Below are 17,348 nucleotides of genomic sequence, written 5' to 3' on the forward strand. Positions count from 1 at the left end.
CTTGAGCTAAGTCGTCTATTGAGATACAGGCTCTAATCCACTCTGGGGCTGCAGGCCTGTTTATTGATGCTGCCTTTGTATCAAAGCACTCGATTTCACTGCAGCTGCGTGACACTCCACTTGCCATTGAGGGTCTCGACAGGAGACCTCTACAGACTGCCTATGTGACTCATGAGACGGTTCCGTTGTCCATGGCCGTAGGGGCTCTTCACCATGAAATAATCCAATTCTGAGTGATTTTGTCTCCTAACTTTCCGCTGGTTATTGGTTATCCTTGGTTACAGAGGCACAACCCCTCTTTTGATTGGCTCAGTGCTGAGGTTCTCTCCTGGTCACCACAATGCAGTGAAACATGCTTCCGGAAGGTAGCCAAGGTCCTGTGTACCTCTTCACTCTCCTCCCTGCCAGAGGAGTACTGTGATTTTAGCGATGTCTTTGACAAAGGTCAAGCCGGTAGTTTGCCTCCACACCGGCCGTATGATTGCACAATTGACCTTCAACCTGGTGCCACTCCCCCTGGTGGCCAGGTTTACCCTTTGTCGGTCTTGGAGGATAAAGCCATGGAGGAGTATGTTGCAGACGCACTTTCTCTGGGTTTCATCCGCAAATCCTCATCTCCTGCTGGTGCTGGTTTCTTCTTTGTGAAGAAGAGGAGCGGTGAACTGAGACCATGTATTCATTATAGGGGTCTCAATCATTTCACGATTTCATGATTACAGAGTTATTTGACCCCATCAAGAGAGCAACGGTTTTCACTAAGCTTGATCTGAGAGGGGCTTACAATCTCGTGAGGATTAAGGAGGGCAACGAGTGGAAAACTGCGTTTTAATACCAGAACAGGCCATTATGAGTATCTCATAATGCCTTTTAGCCTTTGTAATGCCCCGGCAGTTTTCCAGGAATTTATTAACGATGTCCTCCGAGATTTGTTGCAGTTATGTGTGGTGGTTTATCTCGATGATATCCTCATATTTTCCAAGTCCCCGGAGAGCCACCACACAGATGTCTGTTGTGTGCTTCAGAAATTAAGAGAGAACAATCTCTATTGTAAACTGGAGAAGTGTGAGTTCCATCGGGAACAGGTTAAATTCCTGGGCTGTCATTTCCACTGCTGGTTTTTCGATGGACCCAGAGAAACTTTCGGCAGTCCTACAGTGGCCTCAACCCGTGGGGTTACATCCTCTGAAGTGTTTCCTGGGTTTTGCCAACTATTATCAGAAGTTTATTCGTAACTTCTCGTCTCTGGTCAAGCCCCTGACCGATATGACCAGAAAGAAGGTAACCCACAGAGTTGGTCTCCGGAGTCCGTTAAGGCCTTTGAAAGTCTCAAGGCTGCCTTTGTTTCTGCTCCTGTGTTGGCACATCCTGATCCTACGTTACCTTTTATCCCTGAGGTTGATGCTTCTGAGACTGGTGTTGGCGCCCTTCTGTCTCAACGTCCTACCTCTGAGAGTGCTATGCATCCTTGTGGCTACTTTTCCAAGAAATTGTCACCTGCCGAGTGCAATTACGAGATTGGTGACAGAGAGCTGTTGGCAATCATTTTAGCTCTGAAAGAATGGAGACATCTCCTCGAAGGCAACACTGTGAAGGTTCTCATTCTCACTGACCATAAGAATCTCACATTCTTGTCTGAGGCTTAATGCCTCTCTCCCAGAAGGGCGCAATGGGCTTTCTTCTTGTCAAGTTTCAATTACATTGTCTCATTCTTACCCGTTACTAAGAATGTAAGGGCTGACGCCTTGTCACGACAATTTTCCTCCACTTCCAAGTTGGAGTCGGTTCCGGTTCCTATGAGTCCTCCTGATCGTATTCTGGCTACGGTTTGCACCAGTCTTACTTCTCCTTTGGGTGACAAAATTCTTGCTGCTCAGGTCGATGCTCCTCCTGAGAAACCTTGTGACCGCTGCTTTGTCCCAGAGTGTCTCCGTACTGCCGTGCTCCAGACTTCCCAAGGTAGCTGGCCACCCTGGGAAGAATCAACTCGTTTGGGCCATTTCCCAACAATTCTGGTGGCCTAGTCTACGTGCTGATGTAACTGCCTTCGTAGCTGCCTGTTCCGTGTGTGTTCAGAGTAAGACTCCACAACACCTTCCAGTGGGCCTCCTACAACCCATACCCAATGGAGAGAGGCCCTGGATCCACCTGTCTATGAATTTCATTGTGGAGTTGCCCAACTCTCAAGGCAACACAGTTATCCTTATGGTGGTTGACCGGTTCTCAAAGATGTGTCATTGTATTCCATTTAAGAATTTGCCCACTTCTAAGGAACTGGCTTCCATTTTTGCTCGGGAGATCTTTCGCTTACATGGGCTACCCAAGGAGATTGTCTCGGACAGGGGTAGTCAGTTTGTGTCCTGGTTCAGGCGAGCCTTTTGTGCACAGCTGGGAATTCAGCTTGCTTTCTCCTCTGTGTATCACCCGCAGTCTAATGGGGCCGCTGAATGAGCCAATCAGTCCTTGGAGCAATTCCTACGTTGCTATATTTCTGACCATCACAACAACTGGTCAGACCTATTACCATGGGCAGAGTTTGCTCACAACAGTGCCTTGAATTCTGCTTCCTGATTTATCTCCGTTTATGGCGAATTATGGTTTCCAACCTTCCATGTTGCCTGACTCGTTTGTTCCGTAGAGTATTCCTGCGCTAGACGAGCATCTCCGTGGTCTTCGTTCCAGTTGGGCACAAGTCCAGGAGGCTTTACGTCATGCCAATGATAGGTACAGACTCCATGCTGACCGCAGGCGCCTGCCTGCGCCTTCCTACCAGGTTGGGGACAGGATCTGGCTGTCATCTCGCAATCTCTGACTTCGTGTTCCCTCACTGAAGTTCGCACCTTGGTTTATTGGGCCTTTCTTTGCTGGATTAACCCAGTGGCTTACGCGTTGGACCTTCATCTTAGTATGCGCATCACAAATGAGTTTCATGTCTCCTCATTGAAATCATTGGTGTGCAACCGCTTTACCATCTCGGTGCCACGTCCTCACCCTATACAGGTTGAGAACCATGAGGAGTATGAGGTACAATCCATTGTTGACTCCCGTAGGTTCCGTGGGCGCAAACAGTACCTGGTGCATTGGAAGGGGTACGGTCCGAAGGAACACTCCTGGGTTTCATGCTCGGACGTACATGCTCCTGCCTTCCTCCGTGATTTCCATAGATGTTTTCCCCTCAAGCCCGGTGGTCCCCGAAGGGGGAGGGGTCATTGAGGAGGGGGGTACTGTCAGGGCTGGCTCAGGCCTTCCTTCTGTGAGCTGGCCGTTCAGCTGTCAGCTAATTACCAGCTTTCATCTCTCTCCACAGTTAACCAGCTGTTGTGGATCTGCTCGTAAGTACCGCCTACTTAAAGATCTCCAGCTCACTTCATTCCTGCCTTCGCCTTGGTCACATCACAAGAAACCATCTCCTGCGTTCCTGTTTAAAGACTGGGTTTGCTGACATCCCTTCTGGCTCCTTATCCTGCTTGCTGTTCCTCTACTTGGATCCCTGACTGAACTGGCTGATTACCCGATCTGGTTACTGAACTCTGGCTTGGCTGATTACCCGATCTGGTTACTGAACTCTGGCTTGGCTGACTACCCGATCCGGTAACTGGACTCTTGCTATGCTTTGACTACGCTTACTCTATTTACCTTTTTATTTTTATTATTAAACAAGTGTGATTTTACTGTACTTCTGTCTTGGTCTGGTTCATGGTTTCTGACACCTAGGTCTGGCAAGACCACTGTCAAGATCGGTGGGTGCAGTCCACAGTGGCGCAAGGCCAATATTGGCGGTTCAAACGGCAGCCTCCAGAATACTCCTTCACCCCCCACCAAGACAACCCAGTCACCCCCGAAGTTAGCTGCTCTTCATGAGTACATCAACATCTTGTTGCTTCAAGGGGCAATCATATCAGTTCCGGTCTGTGAAAGATTTACAGGCTTTTACTCGCCACTCTTCCTGATCCAGAAAAAAACGGGGGGCTTCAGACCAGTGATCGACCTTAAGAAGCTGAACCAATTTATCTGGGTAGAGCGATTTCATGATGGAGTATCTCCACACCATAATCTAGATAATTCAACCAAAAGACTGGATGATTTCGGTGGATTTACAGGATGCCTACCTGCATAACCCAATTCTTCAGTCATACCAACAGTTCCTCAGGTTCTCCATGGGAGACAGGCATTACCAATTTGTCTGCCTTCCTTTCAGCCTATCCAATACTCCTCAAACCTTCACCAAGGTTGTGATTGCAGCCTTGGCCCCACTGAGGGAGAAAGGGCTCAGAGTCCATCATTTCTTGGATGATATCATCCTCCTGGCCCAGGACCAAGACCTTTTGCGGATGCAGAAGGAGCTCCTGCTGTCCACCTTATGGTCATTTGGCTGGATAGTCAACTATCAAAAAAGCCAGCTGGAACCTACATAGAATATGGTCTACTTAGGGGCATAGTTCACTATTCAGGCGGCCACAGTTTCTTTGCCTCTTCAGAAACTCCTCAAAATCAGAGAAAAGTTCCAACAGGCATTGGCTGCACCAGTGCTGTCAGCATCCCAGTGCATGAGTCTTCTCGGGACGATGGCTTCATGTATCCTGATGATCCCCTGGGGTCACTTGAAACTCAGAGTTTTCCAACAGGGCTTCCTGATACAATGGAAGAGGGTTTGTCTAGCCCAGCCAATCGTGATCACCAGCCGGATGTGCCAAAGTCTCTGGTGGTGGGCGAGACAAGAAATGCCAGTACAGCATTGTCCATTAGGGCCGCACCCATGGACCATTGTTACCACAGATACCAGAGCAGCAGGGTGGGGCACCACCTGCGAACAACTCAAGATCCAGGGCAGATGGGAATTTTTCACTTAGGGCCTAGTTTCCACTATTCTGGAACTTCGAGCAGCATTCATGGCGTTAGCCACCTTGCTGCCTCACATACAGGGTCGCCCAGTCCTGCTCCATCTGGACAACATGGCAGCAGTGTCCTACATACAGCGACAAGGCGGGACGCACAGCCAATCCCTCTTGAGAGAGGTGGAACAACAATATCTCCCAGATTTGAGTTCCATATATCTTCCAGGCTGTCAGAACTTGGAAGCAGATCGCCTATCAAGACAATTCAAGGATTCAAGGAAGTTTACATACCCCAGTTCTTAATACCATGTATTGCACCCTTTAACATCAATGACAGCTTGAAGTCTTTTGTGGTATTTGTGGATGAGGCTCTTTATCTTCTTAGATGGTAAAGCTGCCCATTCCTCTTGGCAAAAAGCCTCCAGTTCCTGTAAATTCTTGGGCTGTCTTGCATGAACTGCACGTTTGAGATCTCCCCAGAGTGGATCAATGATATTGAGGTCAGGAGACTGAGATGGCCACTCCAGAATCTTCACTTTATTCTGCTGTGGCCAATGACAGGTCGACTTGGCCTTGTGTTTTGGATCATTGTCATGTTGGAATATCCAAGTACGTTCCATGTGCAGCTTCCTGGCTGATGAATGCAAATGTTCCTCCAGTATTTTTTGATACCATACTGCATTCATCTTGCCATCAATTTTGACCAAATTTCCTGTGCCTTTGTAGCTCACACATCCCCCAAAACATCAGCAATCCAACTCTGTGTTTCACAGTAGGAATGGTGTACCTTTCATCATAGGCCTTGTTGACTCCTCTCCAAATGTAGTGTTTATGGTTGTGGCCAAAAAGCTAAATTTTGGTCTCATCATTCCAAATGACTTTGTGCCAGAAGGTTTGAGGCTTGTCTCTGTGCTGTTTGGCGCATTGTAAGCGGAATACTTTGTGGCATTTGTGTAGTAATGGCTTTCTTCTGGCGACTTGACCAGACAGCCCATCTTTCTTCAAGTGCTTCCATATTGTGCATCTTGAAACAGCCACACCACATGTTTTCAGAGAGTCCTGTATTTCACCTGAAGTTATTTGTGGGTTTTTCTTTGCATCCCGAACAATTTTCCTGGTAGTTGTGGCTAAAATTTTTGTTGGTCTACCTGACCATGGTTTGGTTTCAACAGAACCCCTCATTTTCCACTTCTTGATTAGAGTTTGAACACTGCTGATTGGCATTCTCAATTCCTTGGATATCTTTTTATATCCCTTTCTTGTTTAATACAGTTCAACTACCTTTTCCTGCAGATCCTTTGACAATTCTTTTGCTTTCCCCATGACTCAGAATCCAGAAATGTCAGTGCAGCACTGGATGGAAGATGCAAGGGTCTGTCAGGAGTCCAGAAACTCATTGACCTTTTATACAAACACACTAATTACAAGCAAACAGTTCACAGGTGAGGATGATTACCTTTAACCACTTGCTTACTGGGCACTTAAACCCCCCCTCCTGCCCAGACCAATTTTCAGCTTTCAGCGTTGACACACTTTGAATGACAATTGCGCTGTCATAGAACACTGTACCCAAAGTAGTTTTTTATCATTTTGTTTACACAATTAGAGCTTTTTTGGTGGTATTTAATCACAGCTAGGGTTTTTATTTTTTGCCAATCAAAAAAGATCGAAAAATTTTGGAAAAAAAAATATGTTTCATAGTTTGTTATAAAATTTTGCAAACAGGTAATTTTTCTCCTTCATTGATATGCGCTGATGAGGCGGCACTGGTGGGCACTGATAGGCTGCACTGATAGGCACTGATAAGGCAGCACTGATGGGGACAGATAAGGCAGTACTGATGGGCACAGATAAGGCGGCACTGATGACCACTGATAAGATGGCACTGATGGGCCCTGGTGGGTGGCACTGATGTATGGCACTGATGGACACTGATAGGTACCACTGATGGGCGGCACTGATGAGCACTGGTAGGTGACACTGATGGGCACTGGTAGGTGACACTGATGGGCAGCACTGTTGATGAGGCACTGATTGTGGGCACTGATAGGTGGCACTGTGGGCACTGATGGGTGGCACTATGGGCACTGATGGGTGGCACTGTGGGCGCCGCAGGGGGGCGCACAGGCCGCTCGGGCATGGGAGGACGTCAATAGATGTCAAAGTAGGTCCATGCTGTAGCCGTCATTCGGCTATAGCGCAGATCTGAACAAGTTAATAGCTATTCAAACCCCTTTGTGTCAGCTTGTGTGCATGTTATCGGGCCAAAATCACCAGGGTATATAAACTTTTTTGATCAAGGTAATTTGCGTAGTTTCTGTTGTCATCATGATTTAAAAAGAGTAAACAGTTGATTGATAATAAATGGCTTCAGCCAAACACTAACCATGAGTGAAAGAAAAGTTTTATTCATATTCTCTGAAAAATGGCCAAGAAATCGTAAATTCTTTCGGGGTATATAAACTTATGAGCACAACTGTATATTATGTGATGAACGACTCAGGGTTTCATCTATTACCCAGCGCTCCCAACCTGTTCAGTCTCCCTCTGCCCGACAACTAGTGACACTCTGTGTATTCATTTTCCTATTGGACAGACAGCCAACCTCATCCAATCAGCACAGAGCTTCCTGTACACAGATCTAACTCACAGTGTGACTTCATAGCTGCTCTGAAGTTGATGGTGTTGTGTTCTGGATATTCTCCATATAGATCATCCCCAGAAGATGGAGATGACACCCCTCATCCTGATCATTCTGGGGGTGTCCGGAGGGTATTGTGGTGAGTATGGGGAGGGGGGTTATGTGTTGTAGAATTGTAAAATATCCTGTAATATATTTCTTTATATCGGAGGAAACAGAGAGGACGTTACTGAAAGTGAAACTATTCTGTTCTCGCTGTGCAATGTAAATGTTCCTTCATCATTTTGACGGATAATGTACTCATATTACACATATAATGTATATTTTATATATATATATATATATATATATATATATATATATATATATATATATATATATATACATATATATATATATATATATATATATATATATATATATATATATATATATATATATATATATATATATATATATATATACAGTGGTGTATTTAGGTTTTGTGCTGCCCTAGGCCTGACTAAACTCGTGCATCCCCTTGTGCCATGCCCGCAGTCAGAGACTGTGGGCATGGCACAAGGAACGGTCAGAGACTGCGGGGATGGCACAAGGGACGGTCAGAGACTGCGAACATGGCACAAGCGACGGTCAGAAACTGAGGGCATGGCACAAGGGACGGTCAGAGACTCCGGGCATGGCACAAGGGACGGTCAGAGACTGCGGGCATGACACAAGGAACAGTCAGAGACTGCAGGCATGGCACAATGGACGGTCAGAGACTGCGGGCATGGCACAAGGGACGGCAGAGACTGCGGGCATGGCACAAGGGACGGTCAGAGACTGCAGGCATGGCACAAGGGCTGGTCAGAGACTGCGGGCATGGCACAAGGAACAGTCAGAGACTGCGGGCATGGCACAAGGAATGGTCAGAAACTGCGAGCATGGCACGCAATAAAGTGTGAATGGAGCCAACCAACCTGCAACCATGTGCAGCACTGTGATACTGCATTTAAGGGGTTAAAACAGACATTGCAGAGGCAACTTATTGCCTCTTCACTGCATGTCAAATTCCTCTGAAAAGAGATCCGAGCATGAATTGCTTTTCAGAGGTGTATCAGTCCTTACTGACATTGTGAACGAGCATAAAAAAAAAAGCATGAGAATAAAGGGTTGGGTATATTGGCGCTACCTAAAAAGATATGATATAATACTCAATATGTTTAAATACTGGGATAGCCTATAATTTGGCACCCCCTACTGGTAGTTGTAGATCTAAGAGGTGTGCAGCATATACAAGCCCCCCTTATTTACAGTATGGGTGGTACCACAACTGCTAGGTAGGTTCGTTTTCACTGATCATATGCTAAAAAGATTATGATAGGCAACAGGTGTCGCACAGCTTACTGGGTCCTACACCATCTGGAAAAAGGGGCCAGAAGCTGTATTCCATATAGTGCATTTACTAAGAACCATATACCAATACGATGATGTGTGTATATATAGTGCTATCCTAATCTGATACCATATACATAATCGGCATAGATTACAATTGCATAGACCAAAAACAGCTCAATAGCCCAGGAAACGACAGCAATTGAATTTCCAACAAATATTGTAACAGTCCCATATATTGATGTTAAATGACTCATGCAGATTCCCACAGGTGACTTGGTGCTGCAATAATTTGTCAGGTGACTCTCGTGCTCCCCCTTTGGTTGCTTACTCACCAGCTCCCAGAACCCCAACAGGGGTATAACGCTTATGGTGTGGTACGCTGGGTTACTTCCATCTGATAGATCCTTGTGTTGTAATCAGCTCCCCAAGCCCCGTAACGGGGTAATCCACCTGTGTTGGGAGATGGATCGCCTTGCTGCTAAGTATTGTGCTGGATGTCTCCTATGCTTTTCAATCCTTGGAGATGTTGCTTCCACTCATATATTTAGGAAAAAAAGAGAGCTTCCATAACGTAATAACGTATGGCCGCTTTATTTAAAAAACACATCTGAATCAGCAACGCTGATTAATAAAGGCAAAATTCCAAAATTAAAAATGACAAAAAGTAAAAATAAAAATAAAAAAATAAAAAAGTGAAAAATACCAATAAGACAAAAAATAAAAAATAGATGAATCTACCAAGTCCAGGCACTGATTATGTAGTTCTGTCCAGGTAAATCAGGACAGCAATGGTTGCCAGGTAGAGTACAAATTACAATTAAATGTATAAGAAAAGTCCCTCCAAGCAGGCATAAGGAGCGCAGTGGAGGTGTAAGTCCACCAGCTGCTGAGCAGCGTCCTCCTCTCTCCTATGCCGTGGAGCAGACTGACAGAGCGTGATGCCGTTGTGCGCGCTTCGTCACATGACTTTATTTATTTATTTTGCCTTTATTAATCAGCGTTGCTGATTCAGATGTGTTTTTTAAATAAAGTGGCCATACGTTATTACGCTATGGAAGCTCTCTTTTTTTCCTAAATATATGAGTGGAAGCAACATCTCCAAGGATTGAAAAGCATAGGAGACATCCAGCACAATACTTAGCAGCAAGGCGATCCATCTCCCAACACAGGTGGATTACCCCGTTACGGGGCTTGGGGAGCTGATTACAACACAAGGATCTATCAGATGGAAGTAACCCAGCGTACCACACCATAAGCGTTATACCCCTGTTGGGGTTCTGGGAGCTGGTGAGTAAGCAACCAAAGGGGGAGCACGAGAGTCACCTGACAAATTATTGCAGCACCAAGTCACCTGTGGGAATCTGCATGAGTCATTTAACATCAATATATGGGACTGTTACAATATTTGTTGGAAATTCAATTGCTGTCGTTTCCTGGGCTATTGAGCTGTTTTTGGTCTATGCAATTGTAATCTATGCCGATTATGTATATGGTATCAGATTAGGATAGCACTATATATACACACATCATCGTATTGGTATATGGTTCTTAGTAAATGCACTATATGGAATACAGCTTCTGGCCCCTTTTTCCAGATGGTGTAGGATCCAGTAAGCTGTGCGACACCTGTTGCCTATCATAATCTTTTTAGCATATGATCAGTGGAAACGAACCTACCTAGCAGTTGTGATACCACCCATACTGTAAATAAGGGGGGCTTGTATATGCTGCACACCTCTTAGATCTACAACTACCAGTAGGGGGTGCCAAATTATAGGCTATCCCAGTATTTAAACATATTGAGTATTATATCATATCTTTTTAGGTAGCGCCAATATACCCAACCCTTTATTCTCATATTTCTACAGAGTACCTCACCAAGTACTTTGTGTAAGGGAGGCAGCAACCTTAATTTCTGACCCTATATACGCATCCTAAAGCGCAGTTTTTGTTTTACTTACTCTATAAAAAAAAAAGCAGTTGTGATTGTACAGGATTAGGGGCAAGAGTAATGTATATACACACACATGTCACCAGCACCACCCGGGCTCCACTATGTCGCCAGCAACACCTGGGTACCGCCATGTCGCCAGCAACACCTGGGTACCGCCATGTCGCCAGCAACACCTGGGCTCCGCTATGTCCCCAGCAACACCCGGGCTCCGCTATGTCGCCAGCAACACCTGGGCTCCGCTATGTCGCCAGCAACACCTGGGTACCGCCATGGTGCCAGCAACACCTGGGTACCGCCATGGTGCCAGCAACACCTGGGTACCGCCATGGCGCCAGCAACACCTGGGTACCGCCATGTTGCCAGCAACACCCAGGCTCTGCTATGTCGCCAGCAACACCTGGGTACCGCCATGTCGCCAGCAACACCTGGGTACTGCCATGTCGCCAGCAACACCTGGGTACCGCCATGCTGCCAGCAACACCTGGGTACCGCCTTGTTGCCAGCAACACCTGGGCTCTGCTATGTCGCCAGCAATACCCGTCACCACCATGTCGCCAGCAATACCCGTCACCACCATGTCGCCAGCAATACCCGTCACCACCATGTCGCCAGCAATACCCGGCACCACCATGTCGCCAGCAACACCTGAGCACCACTATCTCACCTGTTAGACCCATAGACATCTATTTATTATCAAGCAATGGTAGCCTGCAATGGTAGCCTGTCACCTCTGTGCTGTGCAGTCTTGTCAGCCTCACCTGGTGCCATATGTTTTCGTGCTGACATCTTCCTGATCACTCCTCTCAGCATCTTCCTCTTCTTCAGTAGATCTCCCCCGGCCACCGCACAGCCAGAAACTCCGCCTCCCGCCGCCCGCTGACTCACACAGTATCCTCATCTGCTTCCAGTGCCCGGGCTTCCCGCTCATACAGACCTCTCCTCCGCTGCTGTAAGTGTCCTTATGTTGCCTCTGGATTGGTGCAGAACTCCGCTCACTGGCGGAGCGGCTCCTTCTGCCTGCCCCGATGACACTATAATTCGGCAGCGCAGTAGGGGCTCGGGGGGGGGCTTTTTTCATGCGGGGGGGACGGCTTGCCCCCCCCCACAAAGTGCCGCCCTAGGCTTGGGCCTTGTTGGCCTAGGCCAGAATACAGCGCTGTATATATATATATATATATATATATATATATATATATATATATATATATATATATATATATATATATATATAGTGGCTGAATGTCTCACAGGGAGCCTGGAAAGGTCCTGTTTGGGATTTATACATCTCCCAGGTTTCTGTCCTACACCTTCCGGGACCTCTGATAATCTGCCCTCTCCGGGTTTTCTCTCTCCCTTGCAGGCCATGTAGGATCACCCGGAGCTCAGAGTAGTGTTCATTTTGACATGAAACTTCGATTTAGTTTTAGTCATATTTTAGTGTTCTGAATTGTTTTAGTCGTATTTTAGTTAAAATCTCCAGGACATTTTAGCCGACTAAAATCTAATGGGTTTATTAAATTTGAATGCATCATTTAAGCATTTCTTTAGAATTGCCAAACTCATTATATACTCCTGGAGTAAAAATCTAATCACATGTTATTAGTTATGGCATTAAGGTTTGAACATGCACTACAGACACAGATTTAGCCGTTGTGACATATAACGTCTTTATAAGACCAAGCCAAGTTTCATAAACAAACAAATACCGTATTTATCGGTGTATAACATGCACTTCTCCCCCCTGAAAATAGGGGGAAAATCACAGGTGCGTATCACGGGTGCATTCTATACACCGATATGTTACCTCGGAGGGGAAGGGAAGACGAGCGCTGCCGGAATTCACCGAGCCGTCATGGCGTACCTGAAGACAAAAAAATGCTTAACAATAAAGCACAGTAAACGGTAAAGTATAAAAAATTGCATACCTGAAAAACAAACATGATAAAACATAATAACAATAAAACATTGCAGAATAGAATACAGTAAAAAAGAGCAGAACAATAGAGAGAGAATAGAGAGAGAGAGAACAATGAAATGACAACTATTTTTTTTTATTTTTGTTTGTGTTTTTTTTTTTTTTATTTTTTTACACTTTTTTTTGTAACTGTAACTTTTATAACTGTAACCAGTTCCAGGTTCGGGTCTCTCAAAATGCGATGGCATCTTGGGAGACCCTGTGAAAGTGTGCCTAGTCTGTGCAATGCTGTACCCTACGCTAATACTCAACTAGTGTATGGTAGCGTTCAAAACATTCACCAATGCAAAGACCAGGATTGTCGGGACAGGAGGGACAATAATAGCGGGTGTCACGTCTATATCCGCGCTTGCTGCAGACACAACATCTTTTTTGGGGGGGTTCATTGGGTAGGGGTACTCGGGAGGACATATAAATGCCTCTCATGCAGCCGACTGCATTTGGTTGGGGATGTGAATGGGGAAGTACGGGCGCTGCAGAAGCGGTGGGTTCCGAATTAGGATTGGCGAATGCAGCAGGAAGGGCACTATGGGCACGACAGGCCTATGTTTGTCTTTTTGGTGGCAGCGGGACACTACTTGTGCTTGCCACCTCACCAGCTTGAACTGCACTTATGGGACTCGCCACGTCACCAAGTGTTACTGCAGTGCTGGTTTGACTACGACCGGGGTGTACTATGCCGCTGGTGCTTGCCAGTTCACCAAAACGCTACCAAAAAAACTGTTAGTGAGTCTTTTGTAAGTGACAGTGATCGATCGATACTGCACTTGGGTGGGCTGGGCTGGGCCGGGCGGAGGGGCAAAACGCAGGTACTAGCAGGTATCTGGGCTGATCCCGCTAACACTGCGTTTTTGGGAACCCTAAACTGCTGGGGACGCTAGTATAGATCTGATCGGTTCAGATATTGATCCGTTCAGATACTTCAGTCAAGATTAAAGAGCCTAATATTCCTCCTTCTCACGCCTGTCCCTAACAGCGAAAAAGGAAGGGACTTTTGGCCAGGGACTTTAACGGTGCTTAATACACAGAATAGAAATTTATTAAAAAATATATATTTTATTCATAAATCTTGTTTAAATAAACAGACAGAAAAACCAAAGCATTTCCATTTACAAAACAGTTAGAATAAAAGTATGATACAATGCTTGATACCACTTTCTCAACATGTTTTGCTTTCTTAAGCTTCTTCAGGAGATATACTGTGGCATCACAAATAACTATGAAATGAAAGAGAAAAAGAGAGAAAGAAAGAGAATTTTCAATTATCTTACACTACTAACAATTCATCCCCCTCTACATGCCTTTTGTGTGAAGTCTGGGCTGAAAGGGCATATGTATATGGGTGCACCATGGAATTGAAATATACATCTATAGCTTTTTAAATAGTAGGTAAGATGGAGATATATTGTTCATTATGTCATTTTCTATATATATTTTTTTTTCCTAAACATTGATATGTATACCTTGTATATGATTTCAGATCCCCCTAAAAATGTTTTTTGTCTTATTTTTGTAGATTAGTTTAATACTATATGATTGTATTATATATTAATTTGATTATCTATACGTTTATATAAATATAAAAAAAATCTTTTTTTCATTCATTTCATAGTTATTTGTGATGCAACAGTATATCTCCTGAAGAAGCTTAAGAAAGCAAAACATGTTGAGAAAGTGGTATCAAGCATTGTATCATACTTTTATTCTAACTGTTTTGTAAATGGAAATGCTTTGGTTTTTCTGTCTGTTTTTTTAAACAAGATTTATGAATAAAATATATATTTTTTAATAAATTTCTATTCTGTGTATTAAGCACCGTTAAAGTCCCTGGCCTATCTATTGGCCAAAAGTCCCTTCCTTTTTCGCTGTTAGGGACAGGCGTGAGAAGGAGGAATATTAGGCTCTTTAATCTTGACTGAAGTTTCACTTTCAGGTAAATTAAGTTCATACAGATCACTACTAGAGGGAATATCTGCAGTCTGTATCTATGTAATACAATACAGGAAATGCATTTTAACATTTCTATCAATATTTACAGGGTGACAACTGTCTGAAGATCTTCTACAAGGAAACTGAACAAACTCCAAAGCCCGTTCTGCTCTGCTTTCAACTTGCTGACTTGTTTTATATTTTATTGTCTATTGAGTGAATCATTTAAAGTGCACCTGTCTTAATCACTTACAGAGCGGAACATTTTCCCCCTTAATGACCAGGCCATTTTTTGTGATACAGCACTGCGTCGCTTTAACTGACAATTGCGCGGTCGTGTGACATTGTACCCAAACAAAATTGACGTTCTCTTTTTTCCCACAAATAGAGCTTTCTTTTGGTGGTATTTGATCACCTCTGCGTTTTTTTATTTTTTGTGCTATAAACAAAAAAGAGCAACAATTAAAAATAAAATAAATTAATTTAAATAAATATCCAAAATAAAAAACTAATTTCTTCATCAGTTTAGGCCAATATGTAAAAAAATATGTAAAAAAATTCTATTTAGCATAAATTAATACTAATGAATGATGCCGAAGTGATAAAAGCTGTTTCTTTTATGAGCCCTATACATTTCTGAGATATTTTATACTTTTTTCCTTGCAGACATTTTCTTGATAATAGTGTCATTACCTATTTCAAACCAACCTGCACTTAACCTACGCAGATCGCTTGGTTCTATATAGCAAATATATATAGTGTTCTCTACCTCACTTTGCTTCACGTCATCTGTTGTGACCTCACGGCCGTACTGCATTAGCCGGCACATTCTCTGGAGGTGTATATATTGTCAAGTTCATCTAATCGGTTGGTGATCTCCCAATCTTGGTCTCAACTATGCTCCTGCCTCTTGCCCTTTGTCCATGATGTACATATTGTGTTATAGTGGTTTTTTTATGTTTCAATATTAGTATTATTTTTCTGTTTTGCATTTTTAGAATATGCTATGGTAATTTTACCCCCCCCCCGATGAAGAGACCCCACAAGTGTCCTGAAATGTGTCGGGCTGAATGTCTACAATTGCCATGCACTAACAATTCAGTTTTTGTAAACTTGTTGTTTTTAATGTACTCCATTTCTGGTGATGTTTGCACCCGAATAATTGTATATATATTTTTTTCAATATATCAATAAATAAATTATTATTAATATAACTTTTGTTTAGACCCCCCCCCTTTTTTCCTTGTTGCCTTCAAGGTCCTTATCATTTACCTGGGGGATATTTGCTCCTTTATATATTGAGTTTGGGAATGGCCACCCAGCCCCCTCTTTGGTGGATCTACATAGCTATCTATACAATAGAATTGTTCCTGTCCAGAAATCTGTCTGTTAAGCCCCATACCCACAGGCCAAATGCTGGGTGACATCAGCCGGTTCAATAAAAACTGTCTGACATTTCTGTGTATGGCAGCTGGTCCGGCAGAAGCTGGCCATTTGGACAAGCATGCTGGAAAACAAGCAGCCAACCTGCTTCTGATCAGCGCTCTTAGCCAATGGCTAAGAGCGCTGATTGAAGTGTTCTGGGGGGGGCTCGTCCCCCCTGTCAGAACACAATAGCTCAGCGGGGGAGATCACTGTACTAACATCAGATCGTTAGTACAGCTGCTCCAACTGGAGCTGACAGTTTTTTTTTCATTCAACCCGCTGGGTTGAACGGAAAAAAGCTCATAGTGTATACCAGGCTTAAGGCCGGCTATAGACGGAGCAAATTTCTTTCCTGTATCCATGGATTGCAGGAAAGATATTTGCTTGATTCCCCCCTGTCAACACAGACAGTGTAATTGCATGTAAAATCCAGCAGGCTGGTTGTACCTAAGTTGATCAATTGATCAACTTGGGTACATTCAGCCGCCCATACATGGTTTGAATCTCTGACCAGTTCCTGCTGAACCAGCTGAAATTTGCACCATCTATGACTGGCTTGAATATATCATTATGAGGGTTCTTCAAAATGTTTCCCCACTTTTTAACAAGGGGACCCCCAGATCCCAGCCTTCCCCCCTGTGTGAAATGTTAAGGGGGTACAAAAGTACCCCTACCATTTCACAAAAAAAGTGTAAAAAATGCAAGAGACAGTTTTTGACAATTCCTTTAAATGCTTCTATCTTCTATCTTCCTTCGGTTTCTTCCTTCATCTTCTTCTTCTGGTTCTTCCTCCGGTGTTCTCGTCCGGCATCTTCCTCCGCGGCATCTTCTCTTCATCTTCTTCTCGGGCCGCTCCGCATCCATGATTGGATGGGAGGCTCCCGCTGTGTGACGCTTCTCGTCTTCTGATGGTTCTTAAATAACGGAGGGCGGGGACACCCGGTGACCCCGTCCCCTCTGACGCATAGAGATTCGACGGGGACTTCCCTGTGGCATTCCCTGTGATGTAACGGGTGACCCCCTATGACATCACGGGGAATGCCACAGGGAAGTCCCCGTCAAGTCCCTGTGCGTCACGGGGGCGGGGTCACTGGGTGGCCCTGCCCTCCGTTATTTAAGAACCGTCAGAAGACGAGAAGCGTCACACAGCGGGAGCCTCCCATCCAATCATGGATGCGGAGCGGCTTGAGAAGAAGAGAAGAAGATGAAGAGAAG

At 44.6% G+C, this 17,348-nt stretch overlaps 1 long non-coding RNA gene across 2 annotated transcripts; it reads left to right on the top strand.

Annotated features, from left to right (window-relative positions):
- Positions 1 to 3,998: 3,998 nt before the first annotated feature.
- On the top strand, positions 3,999 to 15,922 carry LOC141107489 (uncharacterized). 2 transcript variants are annotated; one of them, XR_012235916.1, is made up of 3 exons: positions 6,513 to 7,612; positions 12,556 to 12,706; positions 14,818 to 15,922. It is a non-coding gene; the product is annotated as an uncharacterized lncRNA (long non-coding RNA). The 2 variants fall into 2 exon arrangements; XR_012235917.1 differs by lacking the exon at positions 12,556 to 12,706 and having other exon boundaries at positions 3,999 to 7,612.
- The last annotated feature ends 1,426 nt before the right edge of the window (positions 15,923 to 17,348 follow it).

Source organism: Aquarana catesbeiana, linkage group LG09 (genome assembly GCF_042186555.1).
Source record: "Aquarana catesbeiana isolate 2022-GZ linkage group LG09, ASM4218655v1, whole genome shotgun sequence".
NCBI classification, from domain to species: domain Eukaryota; kingdom Metazoa; phylum Chordata; class Amphibia; order Anura; family Ranidae; genus Aquarana; species Aquarana catesbeiana.